Below are 6,000 nucleotides of genomic sequence, written 5' to 3' on the forward strand. Positions count from 1 at the left end.
TAAAGCACAATAAAATGAAGGGTGTCTGTCTTTGTTGGGGTCCCACCACGTGCACCGTGTGGGGCCACAGAGATGCCTCAGACCCAGTTCCTGCCCTCAGAGAGCTGACTCCAGTTTGGGAGTAAGGACTTGCTGCTAAGAAAACATTATACATATAAACACTTTGGAAATAAATATTCAAGTAATGAAGTCCTAGAAAGAATGGTGGATTTCGAAAGCTTTGAAGTAGATGCCACTGAAAAAAAAAACCACATCAAAAGGTGAATTTTCTTTAACAACTTCTAATATTTTATTATTATTCTTTTAAAGTTTTTTTTTTTTTTTTTAATGGGGAGCCTGGGTGGCTCAGTCGGTCAAGCATCCGACGTCGGCTCAGTTATGATCTCACAGTTCATGAGTTCGAGCCCCATGTCGGGCTCTGTGCTGACAGCTCAGAGCCTGGAACCTGCTTCAGATTTTGTGTCTCCCTTTCTCCCTGTCCCTCCCCCACTTGTGTTCTGTCTCTCTCTGTGTCTCAAAAGTAAATAAATGTAAAAAAAATTGTTTTAAGTTTTTTTTAATACGAAGCTGCAAACTACTTAGTATTTTTTTAATGTTTATTTATTTACTTTGAAAGAGAGAGAGGGAGAGCACAAGAGGGGGAGAAGCAGAGAGAAGGAGAGACAGAATCCCAAGCAGGCTCCATGCCATCAGCACAAGAGCCCAGTGCAGGGCTCAAACTCACAAACCGTGAGATCATGACCTGAGCCGAGATGAAGAGTCAGATGCTTAATTGACTGAGCCACCCAGGCACCCCTATTTTTTTGAAGTTTTGTTTATTTATTTTGAGAGAGAAAGAGAGAAAGAGACGGAGGGGGAGTGGGAGAGGGGCAGAGAGAGAGAGAGAGGGAGAGGGAGAATCCCAAGCAGGCTCCACGCTGTCAGCCCTGAGCCTGACATGAGACTCAAACTAATGAAGTGAAAGATCATGACCTGAGCCAAAGTCAGATGCTAACTGACTGAGTTACCCACGTGCCCCATCAGCCTCAATAGTTTAAATATCCGAGATTCTATCATTTTTCCAGAACAGATGGGTGATACTGCCTCAGTTCACACCACAAGGGGCCTCATACACACTGGTGAGAAGGCCCAGCCCTCCAGTCCAAGTTCCTACCATGCACCACTCTCCCTCCACAAGAGATGCTCTCAGCCACCCCTAGGGCCTGGGGGCGCACACACCAGTGGCTTGACCTGCCCTCGCAGGCTTGGGACCCTTTGAGCAGGGGACCCAGGGTATGTCTAGAAAGGAGGATATGGACTCTGGGTGGGCAGAGGTGAAGCCAGAGGACGCAAAATCGTGCCTTCCAAAACCTAGGGGCCTTTGTGCCCAAGTCTAGGGGACACTGCACTTACGGCAAAGGTCTGCCACTCAGCAAAACTCATCAGGGCTGCCCGGCACCACACTGCAGGCATGCACCTCCACTGCCAACCCAGCCACACCTCTCTCGAAAGGCCAGGCCCAAGTGACACCATCCAGAGGCCACGCCCAAGTCACCTGTCTGCCCCAAGCCTATTCCAGGCAAGAAGAGGCCCCACCTGGGCCCCTGGGCTTCCTCCCAAGGCCACAGACAGAAGCAGAAAGGGAATCTACAAAAGACACTCAGGGTGCCTCGGGCAAAGGTGATTAGTCAGATTGGCTCATTCGGTTAACCATCCGACTCTTGACTTCTGGTCCAGGTCATGATCTCACTGTTCGTGACTTTGAGCCCTGTGTCAGGCTCTGCACTTGACAGCGTGAAGCCTGCTTGGGATTCTCTCTCTCTCCCTCCCTCTATCTCTCTGCCTCTCCTCTCTTTGCCCTTCCCTCTCTCTCTCAAAATAAATAAACTTAAAAGAAAAAGAAAAAAAAAAAAAGAAAACCATAAGTCAGAGAAGATATATTTACAGTACTGTACTCCACCATATTTATTGAAACAAATATGTGTAAATGGGTGATGGGCACGGAGAAGGGCACTTGTTGGGATGAGTACTAGGTGTTGTATGTAAGCGATGAATCATGGGAATCTACCCCAAAACCAAGAGCACACTGTATACGCGTAGGTTAGCCAACCTGATAATAAATTATATTTAAAAAAAAAAGAAAGATAAGGGACAAATGGGTATAAGTGGACCCACAAACTTCAAACCCATATCGTTCAAGGGTCAGCTGTACATTCCTACTTGTTTATGCTTAAAGTGTCTCAGACGGGTGTACAAATAATCTAATAAAAGTGGTGGCAGGGACTGGTGTGGGGGGCAGTGAGGGGGGATGTGGAGGGGGGGAAATGGGGCTGGAGAAGGAGGGACACTTTCCAACAATTTCTCTGGTGCATTTCTTCCTGAAAGAAAAGTGTTATGAAAGCAAACAAAAGTGGGGACGTACTTAGCTTATGATATTACCTTGTGGATCCACAAAAGAATGAAACACGTCCACGTATTATTCAAATAATTCAATAACTGAAGAGTGATTCAGTGATACAAAGAATGTGAATATTCCTATAGTTCTATGGATAACTGTAAAAGGCAAAATGGAGAAATGCATTTCATAGTGAAACCAATAGGAAAGGAACTTGCGGTGCTGGGGAGATAAACAAAGATGCCTGGACCCCTTTTTCGAGAACACAAGCCTTTCACTCCACCCTCTTAGGAGCAAAGCTGTGTGCAAATGGGATATTTTTAAAAACATTTTTTAACACTGATTTATTTTTGCGAGAGAGAGCATGAGCAAGAGAGAGAGAGGAGACACAGAATCCGAAGCAGGCTCCAGGCTCTGAGCTGTCAGGCCAGAGCCCAATGAGGGGCTCGAACCCAGAAACTGTGAGATCATGACCTGAGCTGAAGTCAGATGCTTAACTTACTGAGCCACCCAGGCACCTCCAAATGGGATATTTTTAAAAGAAATCATTGGGAAATCCTGAATGGCCTGATTGATGTATGCGGTTGACTGAGACCTGGAATTTGCTTCGAGAATTTGTTTCCTTTCTTTCTCTTGCTTTCTATGTATTCCTTCGTAGTACAAACACAAGGGTTGGCATTCTTTTCTAACCTTTGGAGAAACAATGAAGCACCAGCCAAGGAGATTCTAAGAAGCCAAGAGGCATAAGAAGAAAGAATCACACAAATGCTTTAGGTGGCTTCTTAAAAATTTCTTGAACATGCCCCGAAGCGTGGAATTGCAGATCTGCTAAAGAGTAAGGAAATGAGGGAGAAACGCAGAGGTGAACAAAAGACCCTCATGAATGAGAAATCAAAGCCTGTGTTCCTCCCAAAGGGAAAAGAGACTAGGAACTCCAATAATTTTTCTATTAACTAAATACTCCCTTATAATTGCAAAATAAAGAGTTCAGGCATGTGGTTGACATTCCAAATGTATTTAAGCAAATATATTTCTAATAGGAGAAAGGCAAGAGAGATGACCTCAGTTATCTGACAAGGGTCCTCTAACACCACTTAAAACATTGTTTTAAAAGATGTGCCCTCATCTGTTAAAAATGGAAATTGAGGAATAAAAGGGCATTTGGTGCTTTGCTCCAGAATAAGTCATAAGTCAAGGGGGTAAAGAATGTTTTTAGAACGCCACCACAGTCACAGACATGACCACCCTGATTTTCTTAGTCACCACTTGGTCCTGAAGCTTCCCCAGGATCCCATATCGGAAACAATGATTTTTTTTTTAATGTCTATTTATTTTTGAGAGACAGAGAGAGAGAGAGAGCGTGCGAGCAGGCAGGGGAGTGGCAGAGAGAGAGAGGAGGACAGAGGATCTAAAGTGGCTCTGTGCTGACAGCAGTGAGCCCTATGCGGGACTCAAACTCACGAACCGCGGGATCGTGAGCCGAAGTCAGATGCCCAACCAAACAAGCCACCCAGGGGCCCCTGCAAACCATGATGTCTATCCGTTGGCACAGTGGACAAGAACTGTGGGATTCTGAGGTCCAGTGTTAGCACATAGCCCCCTTGTCTCAAAGGCATCTTACCTGGTGCGTCTACCCTTCTTCATTTCACAGAAGGAAAATGCGAGTATAGAGAAAAGTGGGGAACAAAGGTAAAGCCAGCCAGGAAATAACTCACTCAAGAGTACAGCTCCCAAAAGAGAAGGGGAGGGAGGTAGCAACTTTCTTTACCGACACTCCTGTATGTGGGCACTTCACAAACGTCATCTGATTTAATCTCACAAGTGCTTATTGCCGACAGGTACTTTCCTCTTCCTATTTTTCATATGAGGAAACAGGTGTCAGGAGGTTAGGTACTTGCCCAACACCACTGAGCTCCAGCAAGTGGCTCCTTTGGGAAGCTGGGCACGGGGGGAGGGGGTGCCAGGCAGTGCTGATGGCTCCTAACCTCACTTCTATTGGGGCCGACCCAATTTCACACTTGGCCTCTATTCCCTGGTGCTCAAGCTAATTTATAAGATTGCCCTACTTTTTTTTTTTTTTTTTTTTTAAACAGTGACTCTATTTGAAGGCTCTTCGTCACAAGGGCACAAACATCTTTTCTAAGTGAGTGCTGTCTCTGCTAATTCTAGAAGACTGGAACAAGCAGGAGGGCAGTCTGTGACTCACCCCCTTTGGCTCCGTCTATGAAAATGGACCCCGGAGATTCCAAAGAAGAGAGATGATAAAAGGCATGGGTCCGGCCACTCGCCTCCAGTTGGTTGCGGACATGTGAACGTGACTTCTGTCTGACCCAGAAATAAGGCTTCTACAACTGAAATCTGTTCAGACACTCATCAGAAATATCTCTGCCTCTTTCCTCTCTCTCCCAAAGTGCTTCTGGAGCCTCAGCAGATCTCGGCTCAAATATTCCAGAACAGCCCCTCCCATTGGCAAAGGAGGACTAAAGCTGTCTAATTTTAGGGTCTGACAGTTGGCATGCAATTAAAACTGTATTTATTATGGGCTTCAGAGGAGAATAATTTATTTATGGGTAAATTAGGATCATTGCAATACAAACACGCTCCCACGGACCAAGAATTTGCTATGCTCAACCAGGGACTGTAAGAATTCTGCCATTTTTACAACATGGAGCTTACCGTCGCAAAACACGCGAAAGATCCAATGCTTCTAGACTACTTTCAGCATCAGTCCCAAATGCTGAAGCAGGATTCCAGTCAAGACTATTTTTTTTTAGCATTGGGAATGATCTGAGGTAATTGATCAAAGGAAACCATAAACAAGAACATTCCCCTTCCTGAAAAGAAAAAAAAATTATATTAGTGTTACAGTTCAGAAAAGCGAACTGAGAGTATTTTGGTTTTGATTGGCTTTAACATTTTTGCTGACCAGAAATTCAGGCTGGAATCCGTGAGTCTAATTATGCTGGCTTATTTGATGACACTGATTTGCTAAAGCAGAGAAGATCATGCTTTATTATTTAATAATGAGAACTCAAAGAAAACGAAATAAAATTGCTTCCAGCAGCCTACACTCCCATTGTCCTCTTGAGAAAACAAGGTTTCTATAATATTCCTCTCTGTCGATTCAGTATTGCCTTCAGTTTCCTGTTTAAGAATCTTCCAACCTAGAGTACATGGTCACCTTCACCAGCACCGTTTTACAAAAAGGTATAAAGCATAAAAATACACAACAGTACGAGTCCTTCCCAACTGCAACTCAAAAACTGTATCACAATGTTCTATGCAGAGTAAGACTTTTTTTTTTTTTAAGAGAGACAGAGAGTGCAAGCAGGGGAGGGGCAGAGGGGGAGAGGGAAAGAACCTTAAGCAGGCTCCTCACTCAGTGCAGAGCACGACTCGGGGCTCAATCCCACAACCCTGGGACCATGACCTGAGCTGGAGTCACAGGTCAGACACTTAACCGACTGAGCCACCCAGGTGCCCCATGTGTTTAACCTGTGTTTATGTTCTGACGTAGAAAAAAGTCTAAAACCGAAAGCTAGGATGTACTTGTGTGGTGTTCCGTTATATCATCTATTTCCCCCAGACTGAGGACAGATTGGCAACCTGTGACTACGTTCTTGGGG

At 44.9% G+C, this 6,000-nt stretch overlaps 1 long non-coding RNA gene across 1 annotated transcript in view; it reads right to left on the bottom strand.

The window, feature by feature from the left end:
• The window catches only part of LOC123602024, a 152,340-nt gene extending 146,853 nt beyond the window's left edge, over positions 1-5,487 (bottom strand). Inside the window, exon 1 of the long non-coding RNA XR_006714315.1 lies at positions 5,051-5,487. This is a non-coding gene — a long non-coding RNA (uncharacterized LOC123602024). The remainder of the gene's footprint in view (positions 1-5,050) is intronic.
• Positions 5,488-6,000: the final 513 nt, after the last annotated feature.

The sequence above is a fragment of the Leopardus geoffroyi genome, chromosome A1 (genome assembly GCF_018350155.1).
Source record: "Leopardus geoffroyi isolate Oge1 chromosome A1, O.geoffroyi_Oge1_pat1.0, whole genome shotgun sequence".
Lineage (NCBI taxonomy): Eukaryota > Metazoa > Chordata > Mammalia > Carnivora > Felidae > Leopardus > Leopardus geoffroyi.